Here is a 22,158-nt window from a genome sequence, read left to right on the forward strand (position 1 = left end):
TATTCACTTTGTTGCATTACAACAATGAGAGAATGACACAATGCATGTTGCACATATAGTGTCGACACCTCTTAAGTTTTTATGAACCTTGAGTTAATAATTTAAGTCGATAGTCTTGGGAGTTGCAACATTCTTATTGCAATACTGGGGCTCATCACTTTTTGGCACCGTTTTCGAGGAGGTGGCAAAGTATGCATTGTTTTATTCCCTAGTTGATCCATTTTTGCAAACACAAAAAATTGCATTAGGCATCTTTCATTTCAAAAACTAAAAATTGCATTGCATTAGCTTTTTCATTCAAAAAATCATAAAAACAATTTTTTTTCTTTAATACCCGAACCCCCCACTTAATCACGTGGTGCAGTAAGAACCACATCACCTTCCACTTTTGCAGGTAGAAGATGTTGGCATTATGATACATGTGTTGTCCTTGATGGCAACTCACTCACGGATCCACTCAGATTGGATAAAAGGAAACTCACAGTGTAACAGGTCAATTCAGAGGTAACAAGGCATTGGTACAGAAGAATAGAAAGTTGGAACAAAGGCCTACTAATCAAAATCAAGAAGTTGAAGGAAAAGGATTTTTTCAGATAGTTTAAGTTGTATACGCAAGTTCACCTTGTAAAAACAACGTATACATGAAGTTTCACATATAAAAAAAGAGCGTATACGTATGCTTTCACAAGGGGAAAAGTGTGTATGGGTTGGAAAATCAAGGAAATTTAAGAGTAAATGCTATCAAGGGTCAATACCATGGTATTATCCCACAATATTGAGCGGAGTAACGACTATTTGATCCCGTCCAAGAATACCATAGGTCCTAAGAATGGTTTTGGTCTGAGGTATTGAGGAAGGCCAAAACTATATAAGGAGGAGAAGATCAAAGGGCCAAGTGTGCAAGTGAAAGGGTTTCTCAGGAATACTTCTATCTGAAGTATATTTGATGTTGTAGGGGCTATGATTATGATATAATCTAAAATATTTTGTGCACCTTGAATTCAATGTTGGATCAAGATCATGAGACTTGAAATGACTTATCATTGAATGATCTGATATTGGTTGGGCTAGATCTGATTGCTTACACATGTTTTATTCTTTAAATGTCATGATCTGGGTATGTCTAAAGTCTGGAATAGCAACAAAGTTGTGAGTTAATATTTGCAGATCTATATGCTGGTTTGCCTTGGTAAAAGCGCGTGTACTTGTAGGTTCGGCTCTTCCAAGTAGTGTATGCAAAGGAAAATCCTATTGTTCAGAAATGAATGATCTATCTAATCACTGTTGTTATCTTACTGTTGTCTATCAATGAATTCTTCTTAGATCTATATGTAAAACTGAATGCATAAGGCGTCTCTGTCTGATTGATTGATTGATTAAGTGAGAAGGGTTATCTTTGATGCTGACTGTCTAGATCTCTACAAATTGATAGTAGATGTTCAAAATATTATTGGTTGGTACATATCTGATTCAGAAGTTGTTATGATTCAGTAGTTTTGAAGGTATACATAGGTTTTGTTAAAGGAAGTAGTGTATACATGCAGGTTGGGTTCAGTCAAGTAGCGTATGCATTCTGGTGTATGATTTTTGAGGTTGCAGCTGGTTCTAAATGATGATGCAGGTTTCTAGGTTCAACACAATGTTCTGGTGACAGTGATTTGATTTTTCAGATTAACTGATTGTTGGTTGACGCAGTTTAAGTTTCAAATTTTCTGATGGATCCAGTATGAAAATTTTATGAAACTAGGCCTTCATATTGTATTATTGTGTACCAATAGTAGCCAGTCTGAAAATTAATGAAATGTGGTCCCTGGAGGAAGAGAGAAGGTCGTCGCCTTTAGTAGGCCCACGCCTACGTACTAGTAAACACATCAGCTAGTACAAGAGCTAGGGGGTTGTAGCTCTCTTCTAGTAGAAGATGGAAAATGAGAGAAGGCTGTAGCCTTCTGTAGATGGGTGCCTGTGTACTGGTATGAGTCTGTGCCAGTACAAGATTGTAAATAAATTTTCTTTATATTAAAAGAAGACAGAGACGAAAGCAGTAGGTGGTTTTTCTCCCACATTGGGTTTCCACCTTAAATCTTGGTGTTCATGTGTGGTGTTTATGTGTGATGGTTTATTATGTTATTACTTCACATAGTTACTGTATAATAAGATACTGATGCACTGATTAAATATCAACAAATGATAAATTGACTAAATCATAAGTTCTCTGGGTATACGTTGGTTTCCTTAATCACATTTGCATACATGTGCAAGTTCACTTCACTAAAGTAGCGTATATAAATCAGTTTGGGAATTGAAAAGTTATTGAATTGAAAACACTGATTCACCCCCCCTCTCAGTATTATTTCCAACAATTGGTATCAGAGCAGGTCCTTCAGAAGAAGCTTGGTTGCTTGAAGGGAGATCTTTCAAGATGAACAATCACGAAGGCATGGGATCTATCAGACCACCAATATTCAATGGGAACAACTTGGTAAATTGGAAAATAAGAACCAAAGCTTATCTTCAATCACTTGGAGATGATGTTTTGGAAATTGTGGAAGGAGCATATCAATTTCCAGCAACAAAACCTACAGATACAACAGGTAAGAAGTTATATGAAACCAATTCCAAAGAATTCAATACTTTATTGTGAAGTCTGTCAGAATCAGAATTCGTCAAAGTCATGCAGTTCAAGAGAGATATGGGACAAAATCATTCAGAGCTATGAAGGAGACTCCCATGTAAAATGTGTTAAGATTCAAACTCTCAGAATTCAGTATGAAACTCTTAAGATGCATAGTGATGAAAGTATTGCTAGTTACTTTTTACGTGTAGATGAGATTGTTAATTGTATGAAGAATCTGGGTGAAGAGATAAAGGAGGCTACTTTAGTAGAGAAAATTTTGAGATCTTTGTCTTCTAAATTTGAGTCAAAAGTATCTGCCATAGAAGAAAAGCAGGATCTTCAATCTATTACTATGGTTCAACTTCATGGAATTCTAACTACCTTTGAAATGAGGAAAGGAGGTCCATCAGATATGAGAGAAGCCGCTTTCAAAGCTTCAGCAAAGGGAAAAGAAAAGGAAGAGCACAATGAATCAGGATATATTTCAGAAGAAGAAGATGAGGCAAACTTTGTCAAGAAACTTCAACGGGGTTCCAAAAGATTCAGAGGTAAGCTACCATTCAAATGCTTTGCTTGTGGTAGAGTCGACCATTATGCTTCCAAATTTCCTCATAAAGATAAATATGAAAAGGGAAAGGAATCTGCAAAAGGAAATAGAAAATAGGTTGTTAATAGAAGAATTTACTATACCCATGAAGATAGTGATGGTTTATCTAATAGTGATGAAGATGAAACTAAACAAGATTATAAACTACTCATGGCTTATGACAATGATGATTTTTTGGATTCCTTAGAAGAGGAAGACTTTCTTGAAGAAATCACAAAACTCAAAATTTGTTTAGAAGAAAAGAATATGATCATAGACATGTTGACACATCAACTCACTGAAAGAGAAAAGCACAATGAAAAACTAGAATGTGAAGTTGTGGGTCTAAGAAAAGAACTTGAGAAGGAAAAATCTCTTAATCTTAGATTTTCTAAAGGGTCAGAAACTTTAAATGAAATCATCAAATTTCAGTGTTCTCCTCTTATAAAGACAGGTCTTGGATATACTGAAGAATCATCCCAATCACAAAAGTCATCAACCTCCACCAGAAGATATCTTGATGTAGCAAAGACCAGTGAACAGTATGTCAATAGTCAAAAAAATCCTAAAAGTACTCATCAGGTAAATCATGCTCAATTTACTCTAAGGATAAACATCAATAGAAGCATCAACAAAAAGGTAAACAATGCCAAATGATTCTATGATCACAAAAATTTCTTTAATGGACAATGTTCTTTCATGCCATAACGTTGGGCATAAGGCTGCTCAATGTGTTGCTTACAAAACCATCATGACTAGAGAAGCACGAAATCAAAGGAGCATAATAGGAATCAAGAAAATTTCCTATGATAAATTTTCTCCTCTTGAATATGAAATTGAATGTTCATTTTGTAATAACTTTGGTCATGAAGAATCTAAATGCAGGAGAAAATTTCGGACAACACTTCAAGAGGAGCAAACGTCATCAAATTCCAATATATGGAGAAGGAAGGAATTTCAATCATAAAGATGTGGCATAGCTCTGTCTACAGAAGGAAAAGAGAATTAGTGGTACATCAACAACGGATGCTCCAAACACGTGACAGGTGATAAAGAGAAACTTCATTCATATAATGCTTTAGAAAAGGAAAAGAATTGATCCTTTGGAAATGACACACCAGCTATCATTAAAGGTAAAAGTTTTGTTTATTTCAAAGAAAAGGTTAAAGCTGTAAATGTCATGTATGTAGATGGTTTAAATCATAACTTGTTAAGTGTCAGTCAAATGTGTGATCAAGGAAATGAAGTTGTGTTTCGATCAAACAAATGTGTGGTTCATGAGCTTGATACAAGAAAGACAATTATCAAAGGTACAAGAACTCAAAACAATGTATACATACTCAAAGGAGGACAAAAACAATTCTATCTAAGCAAAACATATGAAAATTGGTTATGGCACAGAAGATTGGGGCATCTAAGCTTTTCTCAAATAAGAAAAGCATGTAGGCTCAAGGCGGTCTGTGATCTTCCAGATATCAGCATTCCAGAAAATACCATATGCAAACCATGTCAAGTCGGTAAGAAAAACAGAGTTCATTTCTTTGAAAAAGAAGGATCAGCAAGTAAGCCTCTTGAACTCATCCATACTGATTTATGTGGACCAACAAGGAAAAAGTCACCTCGTGGAGAAGAATACTTTATTTTATTCATTAATTATTTTTATAGAATGTGTTGGTGATCCAGGTGGATGTTGGTGGCCACCCACCTATACCACTTGGACCCCTACCATTCTTTCTTTCAGCTTTTCAGTTTCCTTAATTGTATCACAATTTACTATTTTTAGCAGTTTTTTGGGTCCTGAACTTCTCGAGTCGCTTTGAGGCCCTAAACGATGTTTTTTGAGAAAGCTAGGAGCAACATGGGTCCATGGACTAATGTTGCTCTTCCTAAAGTTGTAGTTCTCAGATAGATATTTCTGATGAGATATTGTGAGCATCAAACGGAGATCGTATGTCAAAGTTATGACCCCGAGAAGTTGATGTACCAATTTACCCAAATGAGGCCCACAGTTTGGTGTTTCATCTTCTAAGGTTAGATTTTCGGATGTTTAGGTTTTCCATTGTTTCTCAACAATAAATAGGCCTTCGAGCCTCATTGTAACTCAGTTCATAGGCATGTAGCTTCCACATCTCTTCTCAGAGATAAGCTACCATCGCCCTAGATGGTTTATTTCCATTGCTGTTTGTAAGCATATTTCAGTATTTTACATTAATGAAATGAAGTATTATTTCCGTTGCATCTTTTTGTTTATGGTTATCTCTGTAATTTGTTGCATTCCTATTTAAATCTGAATCAGTGTTATCAAAGCGTTCTGTGTTTTCTCTGTTTTTCTTTGCATGTCCCCAACGAGGTCGGGATATAAGGAGTTAGGGCTTGAACTGGTCGAACCTGTGCAAGACCAGCCTCGCAAGTCCCGACAGCCTCCCATGGCAGATGAAAGGAAAGATGAGGGGGAAAGAGATCCTATCAAAATCTTACTTGAAGAAGCCCTCGAGTGACAAAGGAAAGAGATGATGGACAACTTTACCCAGATCCTTCAGCGGCTACCCAGAGGCGACGCATCAACTTCCAACAGCTACTCTGGAAACGCCACACCATTTAAGGTACAAGTTAATTTTGAAATCCCCATATTCGAGGGTCAGATAGATGCAGATGCCATAGATAAATGGTTAAATATGCTATAAGGGTATTTTTCTGTTCATGAATTTTCGATTCGGGAAAAGATTATTTTTGCTCTTCTCAAAGCAGCCCCCCACGTCAAGGACTGGCAGGAAACCTACTATGAGTAGAAGGATGAAAGTACGGGCTCACTATTTTCAGTCGCACCCACTTGGAATTCATTTCAAGATGACATCAAGGAGCAGTACTACCCTATCAAAAGCTATGAGGAAAAATGCATAAAATGGACCACGCTACAGCAGGGAAGGAACCAATATGTGTCGGAGTTCACCAACATTTTTCATATCCTTCACACACAGTTGAGTATCAAATATTCTGAGCTGCATCTGGTACTCAAATACCGCGGCTGCCTACACAGATACATTCAGGAAGAGATGGAGTTCCTGAACATCTCCTCGCTCAGCACGACATACCGATACACTGTCAAAACCAAGCAAAAGTTCAAACAAAAGAAGCGAGACTTTGGATCTATGAATCCAAAGACCAAAGGCCAAAGCCAAGGCGGGGTGACCTGAGACAACCCGTCGAAGCCACAAGAAAAGAATAACACCACAAAGTCGAACAAGGACATAGGAAAGTGGTGTGAGTTCCACAAGAGTCCCACTCATAACATAATTGAGTGTTGGACCAAGCAGTCGCTGGTGGCCGAGTTGAAGGCTTCCGCATAAGACGCATGTTCCGACCCTGAGTCAGAACCCGACAAGGGGAATGGCAAAGGGAAGCAGATCGTTGACATGAAACCCAGTGCCACTGTTGCCACCACCAAGATCTAGAATAATGAGCCTGAAGATCCAGAGGAGGGGGAGCGTCTTTTCCACTCATAGATGTGGGTGAAGGGTTCGCCGCTGCAATTCATTGTCGACAGTGGCAGGCAAAAGAACCTCATTTCAGCAGAGGTTGTGAAGTAGTTGGGCCTATCGACTACACCACACTCGCAACTGTACAGTATCGGGTGGCTTCACCAAGGACGAGATCTTCGAGTTATCCAGCAGTGCCACCTTCCCTACAGCATCAAGCCCTTCACATATGAGGTATTGTGTGATGTTACACCTCTAGATGTTTGTGATGTATTATTAGGCCAGCCATGCTTGTGGAGGCGACATGCTGTGTATGAGTCAAGGCCTCGCGCTATTATTATTTCTTTGGATAATTCATTATACAGGATACCGAAGGTAGCCCCACCTACCACCACCTCTTTGATCGCTGCTAAGAAAGGCATCAAGCTCATCTCACAGACTAGGAAATTTATTTTATGTCTAGTTTGCTCCCAAAGTAAGGGGAAGATCGTCGCCACATCCATGACCCCTACGAAGGGTTCCTCCACGCAATAGCAGCATCAACAAAGGGATACGGTCATGAAAGAACATAGGAACAACTTCTCCTCACCCACATGGGTACCACACAAGTTTTAGGTGGGCAACAAAATCTGGTTTCATCGATAGAAAGAACGCCTTACCAGAACCCATCAGAAGCTCAGACCACTCCGACATGGTCCTTACAGCATTACCAAGGCCATGGGAGATAATGCTTTGGAGCATAACATTCCTTCATTCCTTCACTTGCACCTAGTGTTCAATGTGGACCGTCATCGACCAAGCTTCCCACCATTACTAGACACATCAAAAGTTGTAGAACAGCGCACCAGGGACGAAGTTCAACAGATGGAGGAACTCAACGCAATGAGGACCATTGCTTCCTAAGGGGGGAGGAATGATCCAGCTGGATGTTGGTGGCCACCCACCTACACCACTTGGATCGCTACCATTGTTTCTTTCAACTTTTCAGTTTCCTTAATTGTATCACAATTTACTATTTTTAGCAGTTTTTCGAGTCCTGAACTTTTGGAGCCGTTTTGAGGCCCTAAACGATGTTTTTTGGGAAAACTGGGAGAAACATGGGTCCATGAACTGATGTTTCTCTTCCCAAAGTTGTCGTTCTCAGATAGATCTTTCTAACGAGATCTTGTGTGCGTCAAACGAAGATCGTATGCCAAAGTTATGACCCCGGGAAGTTGATGTACCAATTTACCCAAACGGGGCCCACAGTTTGGCGTATCATCTTCTAGGGTTAGGTTTTTGGATGTTTAGGGTTTTCCATTATTTCTCAACAAAAAATAGGACTTTGAGCCTCATTGTAACTCAGTTCAAAGGCATGTAGCCGCGACATCTCTTCTTAGAGATAAGCTACCATCGCCCTAGCTGGTTTATTTCCATTGTTGTTTGTAAGCATATTTCAGTATTTTACATTAATGAAATGAAGTATTATTTCCATTACATCTTTGTGTTTATGGTTATCTTTGTAATTTTTTGTATTCATGTTTAAATCTGGATTATTTGGATAGGTCTACTAAAGCATAAAGATGAAGCATTTGAAAACTTTAAAGCCTTCAAAGCTTTAGTTGAAAATGAATCAAATCGAAAAATTAAATCTCTCATATCTAATCGAGGGGGAGAATTCATATCAAATGAATTCTTTGATTTTTGTGAACAACATGGAATAAAAAGGCAGTTCTTAGTCACCAAAACTCCTCAACAAAATGGCATAGTGGAAAGAATGAACATAATAGTTCAACAAATGGCTCGAGCTATGTTTGATGAATCTGGAACTCCTGCAACCTTCTGGGGTGAAGCTGCATTTTCTGTCATGACTATTCTCAACAAATCTAATGTTCAGGTAAATAGTGATCAAACTCCATATGAACTCTAGTATGGTAAGCCTCCTACTGTAAAACACTTTAGAGTTTTTGGAAGTAAATGTTTCATTAAAAGGACTGATGAAAAACTTGGTAAGTTTGAACCCAGAGCAGACGAAGGAATTCTTCTTGGTTATTCATCCAGAAGTAAAGGATACAAATGTTATAATAAAAGACTTCGGAAAATTATTGAATGCATTGATGTAGTAATTGATGAACCATGCGTAAATCTAGAACAAATTAAATCAACAAAGGAATATGAAAATGAGGAAGACGGTGAATGCTTTCCCATATCAAATAAAAATGATATAGAGGAAGAAACCAATGAAGCACCAGAAGAAGATATAACAGATAGGGAAAAGACACCATCCAGGTACGTTCAAAAGAATCATCCAGAATCTCAAATTCTAGGAGAAAAACTATCTGGATTACATACAAGAAGAACTCTTACAGGTACCTCCAGTTATCTAGCATTACTATCCTCCATAGAACCACAGAATGTAAATGAAGCTAGTAAAGATGAATGTTGGGTTAAGGCCATGGATGAAGAACTTGACCAAATTGAAAAGAATGATACTTGGGAATTAGTTCCTAGACCTCATGATAAAAATATTATAGGAACAAAATGGATATTTAAGAATAAGTTGAATGAAAATGGAGAGGTTATTAGAAACAAAGCAAGACTTGTTTGTAAAGGGTATGCTCAACAAGAAGGTATAGACTTTGAAGAAACTTTTGCACCTGTTGCTAGACTTGAAGCCATAAGAATGTTTCTTGCTCTTTCTAGTTTTCAAAAATTCAAAGTATATCAAATGGATGTAAAATCAGCTTTTCTTAATGGAGATTTAGAAGAAGAAGTTTATATTGAGCAACCAGAAGGATTCATTCTAGGAAATGATGCAAAACTTGTATGCAAGCTCAAAAAGGATCTTTATGGACTAAAACAAGCTCCAAGGGCTTGGTATTATCACCTTGACAAATATCTACAACAACAAGGGTTCACAAAAGGTTCTGTAGACAACAACTTATATACAAAGATTGAAAATGATAAACTGCTAATTATTGTTGTTTATGTTGATGATATCATCTTTGGTAGCAATGAAGAATCTATGAGTTAGAACTTTGCCTCGATTATGCAACAAGAATTTGAAATGTCCTTACTTGGTGAACTTACTTATTTTCTTGGTCTACAAGTACAACAAAGAAAATATGGTATTTTTCTTTTACAAACTAAATATCTCAAGCAGATTTTGAAGAAGTATGGAATGGAATATTATAAACTAGTATGTACTCCAATGGTAACATGATGCAATCTCAGTTCTAGTGATGAATCACCTACAGTGGACCAACCAGCATACATATCTATGATTGGAAGTATGCTTTATCTAACAAGTACCAGACCTAATATCATGCATGTAGTAGGAATTGTTAGAAGGTTCCAAGAAAATCCGAAGGAATCACATCTTTAGGAAGTAAAAAGAATATTTAAATATCTTCAAGGAACTCAAGACTTTGGTCTATGGTATAATAAAGATACAGATCTTACTCTTCATGCATATACAGATGCAGATTGGGCAAGAAATGTTGATGATCGAAAAAGCACTAGTGGAGGTGCATTCTGTATGGGATCACAGTTAGTGTCTTGGTTCATCAAGAAACACAGTTCGATTGCCTTATCTATAGCCGAAGCAGAATATGTGGTTGTTTCATCTTGCTGCACACAACTACTTTGGATGATGAAAACATTGCAAGACATTTAAATCACATGTATTCCACCCATATCCATTCTATGTGATAATACAAGTGCCATCAGTATTTTGGAAAGTCTAGTCATGCACTCCAAGACCAAGCACATACCCATTAAGTACCATTTTCTACGAGAACAAGTGCTTGAACAAAAGGTTAAATTGGAGTATGTTCCCTCAAAAGAATAAATTGCTGATATATTCACCAAACGGCTTCCCAGACACACATTTGAATATCTCAGGTAAAAGCTGGGAGTAGTTTCTGTATCATCCTACTGTTAAATCCATCTTTTCAGAGGAAGGTTCATATACATGGTTTTCATGAAGGATAGCCGCGTATATACGCGAGTTTTTATGGCTGCAAAAGAGTATATGTTTTTCTAATAGAAAGATAGTGGGTTAGACTTTGATATTGGTGCTCAGTCTGATATTGATGATTACAGTGTCCTGATATGCTTTGTTCATTTATTTTTATCTGACTGATGAAGATGCCTTGATGAATAATTTGTTGACAATGCACAGGTAGCACAGGTTCAGGGGGAACATTAGCCTTCACAAACATTCTGCATTGTTGGCATTATGGTTGCTGACTTCTGCTATGGTTCAGATATTTATATCAATTGTTGCATAAGTCATGTATAGATCTAGGGTGTTATATGTCTCCTTTTGTCATAGTCTATTTTTTGAGTCCTATTGGACATATGATGTAATTTGTATCCCCACTATGCATGGTATGGATGATGTAATAATTGTTGTATTTCAATCATGTATAAACAATTGGTATATCCCCACTTGGTTGGGTGGATGAGTCAAATTTGGTGTATCCCCACTTGGTTGGGTGATTGATGTATGTTGAGTCATTGGTCTTAGGGAGGTCATACTCACTTAGTTGAGTTATAGAGTCATGTTATTCTTTTGAAACATATCTCTGTAGACTCTGCATGTACTCAGGGCAAGCATGAACATCATAGTTTATCTCAAAGGGGGAGAATATCTTGGTCCACCCTTTGCCCTTGATGTCAAAGGGGGAGAGTATTTTGGTGTTGTTTGATATCTCTAACAGTTTCTACAGCTTGCAATAATCAACACCAATACGGTTTCCATCAAGCCCAAAGGGGGAGATTGTTGGCATTATGATACAAGTCTTGTCCTTGATGGCAACTCACTCATACGTCCGCTCATATTGGATAAAAGGAAACTCACAATGTAACAGTTCAATTCAGAGGTAACAGGGAATTGGTACAGAAGAACAAGAAGTTGGAACAAAGGCCTACTGATCAGAATCAAGAAGTTGAAGGAAAAGGATGTATTCATATAGTTTAAGTTGTATACATAGGATCACCTTATAAAACCAGTGTATACACACAGTTTCACATAACAAAAAGATCGTATACATATGCACACATTTTCAAAAGAGGAAAAGCGCATATGTGCTGGAAAATCAAGGAAATTCAAGAGTAAAGGATACCAAGGGTCAATACCATGGTATTAGCCCACAATATTCAGCGGAGTAATGATTATTTGATCCCGTCCAAGAATGCCACAGGTCCTAAGTGTGGTTTTGATCTGAGGTATTGAGGAAGGCCAAAACTATATAAGGAGGAGAAAATCAAAGGGCCAAGTGTGCAAGTGAAAGGGTTTCTCAGGAATACTTCTATCTGAAGTATATTTGATGTTGCAGGGGCTATGATTATGATATAATCTGAAATATTTTGTGCACCTTGAATTCAATGTTGGATCAGGATCATGAGACCTGAAATGAATTATCATTGAATGATCTGATATTGGTTGGGCTAGATCTGATTGCTTACACATGTTTTATTCTTTAAATGTCATGATCTGGGTATGTCTAAAGTCTGGAATAGCAGCGAAGTTGTGAGTTAATATTTGCATATATATACGCTAGTTCGCCTTAGTAAAGACGTGTGTACACGTAGGTTTGACTCTTCCAACTAGCATATGCAAAGGAAAAGCCTATTGTTCTGAAATGGCTGATCTATCTGATCACTAATGTTGTTTCACTGTTGTATGTCAATTAAGTCTTCTTAGATCTGTATGTAAAACTGAATGCATAAGGATTTTGTGTCTGATTGATTGATTGATTAAGTGAGAAGGGTTATATTTGATGCTAATTGTCTAGATCTCTGCAAATTGACAGTAGATGTTCAGAATATTATTGGTTGGTACAGATCTGATTTAGAAGTTGTTATGATTCAGTAGTTTTGAAGGTATACGCAGGTTTTGTTAAAGGAAGTAGCGTATATACATAGGTTGGGTTCAGTAAAGTAGTGTATGCATTCTGATGTATGATTTTTGAGGTTGCAGCTAGTTCTAAATGATGATGCAGGTTTCTGGGTTCAACACAGTGTTCTGGTGATAGTGATTTGATTGTTCAGATTAACTGATTGTTGGTTGATGCAGTTTGATTTTCAAAGTTTCTGATGGGTCCAGTATGAAAATTTGATGAAACAAGGCCTTCATATTGTATTTTTGTGTACCAGGAGCATCCAGTCTGAAAATTAATGAAACGTGGTCCCTGGAGGAAGAGAGAAGGTTGTAGCCTTCAGTAGGCTGACACCTACGTACTAGTAAACACATCATCTAGTACAACAGCTAGGTGGTTGTAGACCCCTTCCAGTAGAAGCTGGAAAACGAGAGAAGGTTGTAGCCTTTTGCAGGTGGGTGCCTACGTATTGGTATGAGTCTACACCAGTACAAGATTGTAAACAAATTTTCTTTATATTAAAACAAGACAGAGACAACAGCAACAGGTGGTTTTTCTCCCGCATTGGGTTTCCACCTTAAATCTTGGTGTTCATTTGTGTTTTTTATGTGTGATGATTTATTATGTTATTAATTCACATAGTTATTGTATAATAAGATATTGATGCACTGATTAAAGATCAACACATGATAAATTGACTAAATCATAAGTTCTCTAGGTATACGTTGGTTTCCTTAATCACAGTTGCATACACATGCAAGTTCACTTCACTGAAGTAGCGTATATAAATCTGTTTGGGAATTGAAAAGTTATTGAATTGAAAATACTGATTCACCCCCCTCTCAGTATTATTTCCAACAGAAGAAGAAGAGGTGGTAGAGAAGGTAGAAGAAATGGATGGAGATGATGATAGTGAAGAAGATCCTCATAGCTTTCCCATTCAAGATATTGATATCAGTGTTCATATGAAGAACATCCCTCCATATTTCCTTTCCAACTTCCATGGTATGAGGTCATAGGATCCAAAAACCTTTCTCTTTGAATTTAAAATCCGGTGTAGATCTTATCGTTACTTACTAAACACTCAAAAATTGAGATTGTTCCCTGCAACATTGAAGGATAGAACTCTTAAATGATTCATGATTTTAGGACTAATTCAACAAGATCATGGAATGATAAGTAAAAGATATTTCTAGAAAAATATAAATATCATAATCTTAAAGAGGAAATCTTTAGAATGACTCAAAAATAAAATGAGATCCTTGAGGATCTAATATAGAGATTTATGTATACTATTAAGAGGGAAAATTTTCATAATTTAGGTTCTGACATACTAAAAAGCCTCTTACTTAGAAAATTAGGGATGAGTGGATTGATCTCCATGATCTCATGAGTAGAGGTGATTTATACCAATTATCATTTGAAAACATTTGTGAAACATGAAAGCGCATATCAAGAGGAAGGGAAAAATTAAGTAAATCAACATCAAGCTCGGTAAGTCAACCTAAACTTGGAAATTTGTTTGATAACTTTAAAACATAAATTCTTTGCAATCTAAGTGAACAATTAGAAATTTTAATAATGCAAGATAAGGAAAAATAAGATGATGATATTTGTGTTTTCCATGCAGAATCACATGCTATTAAATATTCTCCATCATTACCAAGCTTGAAGGAATTTTACCAAGAAGACAATGGAGCAAGTCAATCACTAAAGCAGCTATGTTATGTAGCTCCAAGAAGACCATGGTAGCTTAGTCAACCTGATATGATGCAAGAACCTAGTTCACAATTTCAAGCTTATGCACATGCATCTCAAAGTAATTGGAACACACTATTTCCTTGGTTACCTTGGCCATCTCAACACCAAAACCAATCTTGGAAACAAGGTTGGTAGGGAAATTATGGGAGAAATACACAATATCCTCAATATTCTCCATACCCAACTTCATGTTATCCCTACCATCCACTTCCAGCACAACCACAACCTCAACCTCATCCATCTCAAAGATCCACTCCCACTCAACTACCTGTACCACCATTTCCAAACCCACAATAGGAAGTAGCTCAACCCACTTACAATGTTGAGGTATAGTACTTCCAAACAAATCCTCTTGATTTATTCATATTAGATCAAGAAGAGTATTGCAAAAAAGGGATTCTCTTGATTTCATTGAAGGACAACATTCAAAAATAGAAGATTCACATGAGATTGAGAAAGTTCCATCATGTTTACCATCATATCCTCTATGTGTTCAAGAGAATAATCAATAAATAGTAAAAGATTTGAATGGCACAAAAAAAATACATGAAGAATGATCCAGATGAGCAAGTGAACCAAGGGCATCAAAGCTATATTGAGGTTTAGTTCCAAAAAATCAACAAGATGGAGCATCACTCTCTTCTTCAATAGTGCTTGATATCATCAAAGTCAAAGAAGTTGGTCTCTAATATTTAGGTACATGTCAAATCATATGTTTCGAGCCTACACATGAGTTTATATGTCATCTTGTTATGCACATGGCTCCATTGGAAGTATTAGTATACTTGAAAAAGATTTTTTTTTTTTCAAGTAGGGTAGGATAGAGGAATAAAAGAAAAAAGGAAAAAGATGAACATAAAATAAGAAAAAAAAATAAAATCTTAGGTGAGAACCCCCTTTGAGTCATTTTATATTGGCTCACTGATCAAAAAGCTCCTTGAGGCAGTCAGTGGGTTGGAAGAAAAACGCAAAAAAAAAGGAAAATATCTTAGGTGAAAACCTCATTTGAGGTGCCTAGGCACACCTACTAGTTGAAAACCTCATTAAGGCATCTAGTAGGCCTAATAAAAGAGAAAAAAATGTAAATAATAAAATTAATTGCTCCATGTATCTCTCTTTGATGAATGTGGGTGCTCTCCAACCTTTGCAAGAAACAAAAACAAGTTAGCACCAAAAGAAAAAAGTTGATCAAAAACCTAGTCAAAGAAAGTCAAACTTTGGATTTCTCCTCCTTTGTCTAGATGCTCAAACAGGACCAAGGCCATGTAAATCCATCACCCTCATCCATTTCCAACATTCACCCATCATTCCCAAGTCTTTCCCATTCAATTTCCTCATTCTCCTAAAATGCTACAGGAAGGTTTTGTTTTGCTACAGGACTGTCAAAATACACAGGACATAATTTTTTTTACCATATCTTGAAAACCGTGCATCCATTGGCCAAGTTGTTTCATCGGGAGATGCATATGGATGATGGTAACATGGTCAAACAATTTCATAAAATTCTAGTGCACACTTTTCAAGAAATCAACCTCCATCACCTACAACCATTTTTTATTTTTATCGAGATTCGTACATCCAATGGCCAAGGTTTTTGATGGGGTGATGCATAATGATGATGGAAACATGCTCACAAAACTTTAGTTCAATCCAATCTATCATTTGACAGGTAACAATAAATTAAACAGTTCCACTACAAGAGTGTTCCAAAATTGCTACAAGAGTGATCGAAATTGCTAAAGGATTGTGATCGGCATAGAGAGAGTCGTCAAATCCTATGTTTCCCTTGGGGGAATGAAAAAATGTGTCTACCACACCTCCATCATCTATCCTCCACACAATTTAGTCACTTTTCCATCCAAAAATTCATATTTGTTCATAAAACAAATACTCATTTTCACCCCTTCTTTCATTACTTTCACCACAACCTAGGTTTTTCATCCTTGTCCATAGATTGATCATGAATTATAAGTGATATTGGGGGCTTTATCTAAAGATTAATGTGATAATGGAAGGGTCTATGACTTCTACATGAAGACACATAGTCCTGTAGCGGCCTGCACAGTGTTGGAAATAATACTGAGAAGGGGGGTGAATCAGTATTATCAGATTAATCAAACTTTTTAAATGCTCAGAAACATATACGCTACTTCAGTTAAGTGAACCAGCGTGTACACGCTACTGTGACGAAGTAAAACAGCGTATAAGAAGAAAACTCACAATTTAGTTAGCTTATTCTTCAATTAAGTGCATCAGGACATTATTCACCACATTAACAGTAAACATGTGCAGTATAACAGAACAGATAAAAAGCCACACACATGAACACCAAGATATAAGGTGGAAACCCAATGTGGGTGAAAACCACCTGCTGCAAGTTGTCTCTATCTTTCTTTAATATGAAACTTCAGTTTACAATCTTTTGTACTGGTGCAGCCTTATACCAGTACGCAGGCTACAACCTGCAGAAGGCTACAACCTTCTCTCGTTCTCCAAACTTTCTTGGAAGGGAGCTCCAACCCCCTTTGCTCTTGTACTAGCCAAGATACTAGTACGTAGGTGCTGACCTACAATCTTCCTTCTTTCAGGTATCACTTTTCATACATTTTCAGACTTGGATATTCCTGAAGCACAACATTACAATCTGAAGACCACAATTCATTCAATTTCCACAACAGATCATTGAAGCATAAAACAACCAAACTTTGAATCACTGAACCACTGAACCCTGTCAATCACCAGTTACCAGAACACAGAGCAGACTACAGAACTCTGCAATAACAGTCAGACCCCACTGTAAACCCAAAATCAAGCTTCAAAAGATATACGCTACTTCAATGAGCAAAACCCGCGTATACACGCGCTTTTACCGAAGCCTACCTGCGTACAGATCTAAAAATAAACTTTCTCAATTTGCAGCTGTACAGACATTAGTTAGACCCAGAACGTAACATTGCGACAATATGCAGATCTAGAAATACGCATAATCAATCATATCATGATAGTGCATTTCAAACCATTAGATCCCGATCTATCCTTAGATCTAGTCTTCCATCAACCGATGTGATCTCTCCTTGGCTTAGATCAAGCAACCCAGAACCTGCATATCAGATCTCTTTCTCTCTTAGATATTCAAGCCTTGTCGAAAGATGATTTTGCCTAATGATCTTCTTCTCCTTATATAGTCTTAGGCCTAGCTCAATACCAAGAGCCAAAACCATAGTAACACAATACCATCAACTTCAAAACTAGGGATCGACACGCCCGTCGAGACACAATGGTCCGAAATCATAGGCACAACTTCCAAGGACTAACCACCATGGACCAAAGATACTTTTCCACATACACGCGCTTTTTCTGAACCAACTTGCGTGTACACGCGACTTGGGCTTAACGAACATGCGTATATGAACTTCCTTGGCATGCTGTACTAAGATCTGTCTTCTGATTAAGTTGCCATCACCTGTACCAACCTCTGAGCACCTGTACCATCCTCTGAGTGAGTTGCCATCAAGGACAACACTTGAATCATAATGCCAACAATCTCCCCCTTTGGACTTGATGGCAACCACCACACCAAGTCACTCTCCCCCTTTGACATCAAGGGCAAAGGGCTGTGCTCCCCCTGAGGACATGCTGATACCTCTGTTTGGCTGTGCTGACTCGTGCTCCCCCTGACAGTAGGCCAGATCTGCAAAAGATGTTCTTCAACAAGAACCAAGACTTATACACCATAAGGGACCTTCCTATCACCAAAAGACTCAATACATACATCCATACTCCCTACCAAGAGGGGACATATCAGAAACAACCAATTATATTACAGCATTCATCCCAGGCATAGTGGGGAAACCAACATAGGCCGTTACATGACCTTGACACCATAAAAGAGATATGACAAGAGAGATACATGACATAGAGACAACAGATCTAGACCAAGACTTAGGAAAGGCACCAGCAGCATCTGATAAACATCTTGTTAGATCAGCAACCAGAATTTCTTTCTGAGCTCCTTCTCCTGAAACCAACAACCAAAACATCTGAATGCCAACAATGCTTTATGAGACTTTTAAGCTGCTCCCCCTGAACCTGTGCCTGTTGCACTCCCTGAAACTGTGCCTGAAGAATTCTGACATTCCCATTGCTGTTCAGAACTTCAGAGTTTTCCCTTGCTGTTCAGAACTTCATATACGCGATTTATCCTGTATAAAACAGCGTATGTACGCGGATATTCTTTCTGCAACAAGCGTCCAGCATACACGCGACTTACCCAGCATGAATCCGCGTATATACGCGCATATCCCTTCCGTAACCTGCGTATACCAACTTTTCTGTAGAACAAACAAACTTCAACAACAGGATGAAGCATCAACTACTCCCAGCTTTTGTCTGAGATATTCAAAAGTTTCCCTGGGCAGTGGTTTTGTGAGAATATCAGCAACTTGCTCCTTAGAAGGAACATACTCCAACTTGACCTTCTGCTCAAGCACTTGTTCCCGAAGAAAATGGTACTTGATTGGTATGTGCTTGGTCTTTGAGTGCATGACTGGATTCTTTGAAATGCTGATTGCACTTGTATTATCACATAAGATAGAGACAGGTGGAGTGCAAGTGATTTGAAAGTCCTGCAAGGTCTGCATCATCCAAAGAAGTTGTGTGCAACAAGATGCTGCAGCCACATATTCTGCTTCAGCTGTAGATAAGGCAATCGAACTTTGTTTCTTGCTGAACCAAGATACTAATCTGGAACCCATGAAGAAAGCACCTCCACTTGTGCTTTTCCTATCATCCACACTTCCAGCCCAATCTGCATCTGTGTAAGCATGAAGAGTGAGATCTGTATTTCTAGGATACCATAAGCCATAGTTTTGGGTCCCTTGAAGATATTTGAAGATTCTTTTGACTGCCTGAAGATGAGTTTCCTTTGGGTTGGCTTGAAATCTTCCAACCATTCCTACTGCATGTGTAATATCTGGTCGAGTACCTGTCAAATAAAGCAAACTCCCAATCATGGATCTATAAGTGGGTTGGTGGACTGCTGCTGATTCATCATTTGCACTGAGGCTGCATCCTGTAACCATGGGTGTACATACTGGCTTTGACTCTTCCATGCCATACTTCTTCAAGATCTGCTTGAGGTATTTGGTTTGAGACAAGAAGATACCTCCTTCATTTTGTTGGATTTGCAATCCAAGAAAATATGTCAATTCTCCAAGAAGTGACATTTCGAATTCTTTCTGCATAACCAAGGCAAAGTTTTGACTCATAGTCTCTTCATTGCTGCCAAAAATAATATCATCTACATAAACAACAAGAATTAGCAATTTGTTATTTTCAACTTTTATATAGAGATTGCTATCTGCTGATCCTTTTGAAAAGCCTTGTTGGTGAAGATATTTGTCCAACCGATAGTACCAAGCCCTTGGAGCTTGTTTGAGCCCATAGAGTGCCTTTTTCAATCTGCATACAAGGTTTGGATCATTCCCAAGAATGAACCCATCTGGCTGCTCAATATATACTTCTTCTTCTAAGTCTCCATTCAGGAAGGCTGATTTCACGTCCATTTGAAATACCTTGAAGTTTTGAAAGCTTGAGAGAGCAAGGAACATTCGGATGGCCTCTAGTCTTGCCACAGGAGCAAAGGTCTCTTCAAAATCTATTCCTTCTTGCTGTGCATACCCTTTACAAACAAGTCTGGCCTTGTTTCTAATTACTTCTCCATTTTCATTTAACTTATTCTTGAAGACCCATTTTGTTCCTATTACATTCTTATCTTTTGGTCTAGGAACTAATTCCCAAGTGTTGTTCCTTTCGATTTGCTCAAGTTCTTCATCCATTGCTTTGACCCAACATTCATCTTTGCATGCTTCTTTCACATTTTGTGGTTCAATGGAGGAGAGTAGAGCCAAGTAGCTTGAAGCTTCTGCAAGTGTCCTTCTTGTTTGTACTCCTGCTTCTTTCTGCCCCACAATCTGAGTTTCTGGATGATTCTTTTGGACATATCTGGATGGAGTCTTCTCTTCTATTCTTGTCTGCTCCTCTGGTTCTTCTTGAGATTCTTCTTCTTCTTGAGGTTCTTCTTCTTCATCATTTCGCCTTTGAGAGTAACCTTCATCTTCTTCAATGTCTTCATGATGAACTTGCCTAGGAATATATCCCTTCTCATCAACCACTATATCAATACTGTCAACAATTCTGCCAAGTCTTTTATTGTAGCACTTGTATGCTTTGCTATGTGGAGAATAACCAAGAAGAATGCCCTCATCTGCTCTAGGTTCAAGTTTGCCAAGTTGCTCATCAGTATTCTTAATATAACATTTGCTCCCAAAGATTTTGAAATGCTTCACGGAAGGAGTTTTACCACTCCAAAGCTCATGAGGTGTTTGAGTGCTGTTTACTCGGACATTTGTTTTGTTAAGAATGATAACAGCAGCATGTGCAGCTTCACCCCAGAAGGTTGCAGGAGTACCTGATTCATCGAGCATAGCACGAGCCATTTGTTGGATAGTTCTGTTCATTCTTTCCACAACCCCATTTTGCTGAGGAGTTCTAGCTGTAGAGAATTCTCTTCTTATCCCATGTTCATCGCAGAAATCGAAAAATTCATTTGATGTGAACTCCCCACCTCTGTCAGATCTGAGGCACTTAATTTTGTGTCCTGATTCATTTTCAGCCAATGCTTTGAAGGATTTGAATTTTTCGAATGCTTCATCTTTGTGCTTCATAAGCCCTAACCAAACAAACCTTGAGAAATCATCAATGAATAATATCAGATATTCTTCTCCTCGAGGTGTCCTTTTCCTAAATGGACCACATACATCTGTATGGACTAGCTCAAGAGGCAAGCTAGCTGATCCTTCCTTCTCTGGAAAGTTAGTTCTGGTTTGCTTTCCAAACTGACAAGATTTGCATATGGTGTTGTCTGGAATTTTGATATCTGGAAGATCGCGAACTGCCTGATATTTGCATGCTTTCCTTATTTGTGAGAAGCTTAGATGTCCCAACCTTCGATGCCATAACCAGTGCTCTTCATCCTTGCTAAGATAGCATTGTTGTTGTCCTTCTTCAAATATGTACAGATTATTTGGAGTTCTTTTGCCTTTGAGAACTGTTTTACCTGTATCAAGATCACGAACAAGACATCCATTCGATCTGAAAATAACCTCGGTTTTTTGATCACACATCTGGCTGACACTTAGAAGATTATGCTTCAATCCATCAACATACAAAACATTTCCAGCCTTGACCTTTTCTTTCAAAGGAGCAATACCTTTTCCTTTTATAGTTGCAGGAGTATCATTTCCAAAAGAAACTTTCTTTCCCTTTTCTAAAGTAGAATAAGATTCAAGTTTTTCTTTATCACCTGTCATATGTTTCGAACATCCACTGTCAATGTACCATAGATTTTCCTGTCCTTCTGCATAAAACGCTATCCCACATCTTTCTGTCTGAGGTTCTTTTATTCTCCATTTTTTGGTGCTCGTGGCTTGTTCCTTTTTCTCCTGAAACCTGCTCCTGCATTCAGATTCTTTATGACCAAAATTATTGCAAATAGAACATTCAACTTCATTTTCAAGAACCGAAAAGTTGTTATAGGTCCTCTTTGTAATCCCTGTCATACTTCTTTGTTTTTGAGCTTCCCTAGTCATGATTGTTTTATATGCAACACATTGAGCTGCTTTGTGACCAAAGTTATGGCAAGAAAAGCATTGTCCATTGAAGAAGCTTCTGCGGTTATTGAATCTACCAGCCAACTGATTGTAATTTCTATTTTCATCTATTCTTGTGCCAAACTGAGAAGATTTTACCTGTGGTTGGTTGTAGCTTTTGTTCACCCTTAAGAAGGATTGTCCCTGA

The sequence above is a fragment of the Pinus tabuliformis genome, chromosome 3_1, assembly GCF_031772625.1.
Source record: "Pinus tabuliformis cultivar Carrire ecotype Pingquan chromosome 3_1, CPIR1, whole genome shotgun sequence".
Taxonomy (NCBI): domain Eukaryota; kingdom Viridiplantae; phylum Streptophyta; class Pinopsida; order Pinales; family Pinaceae; genus Pinus; species Pinus tabuliformis.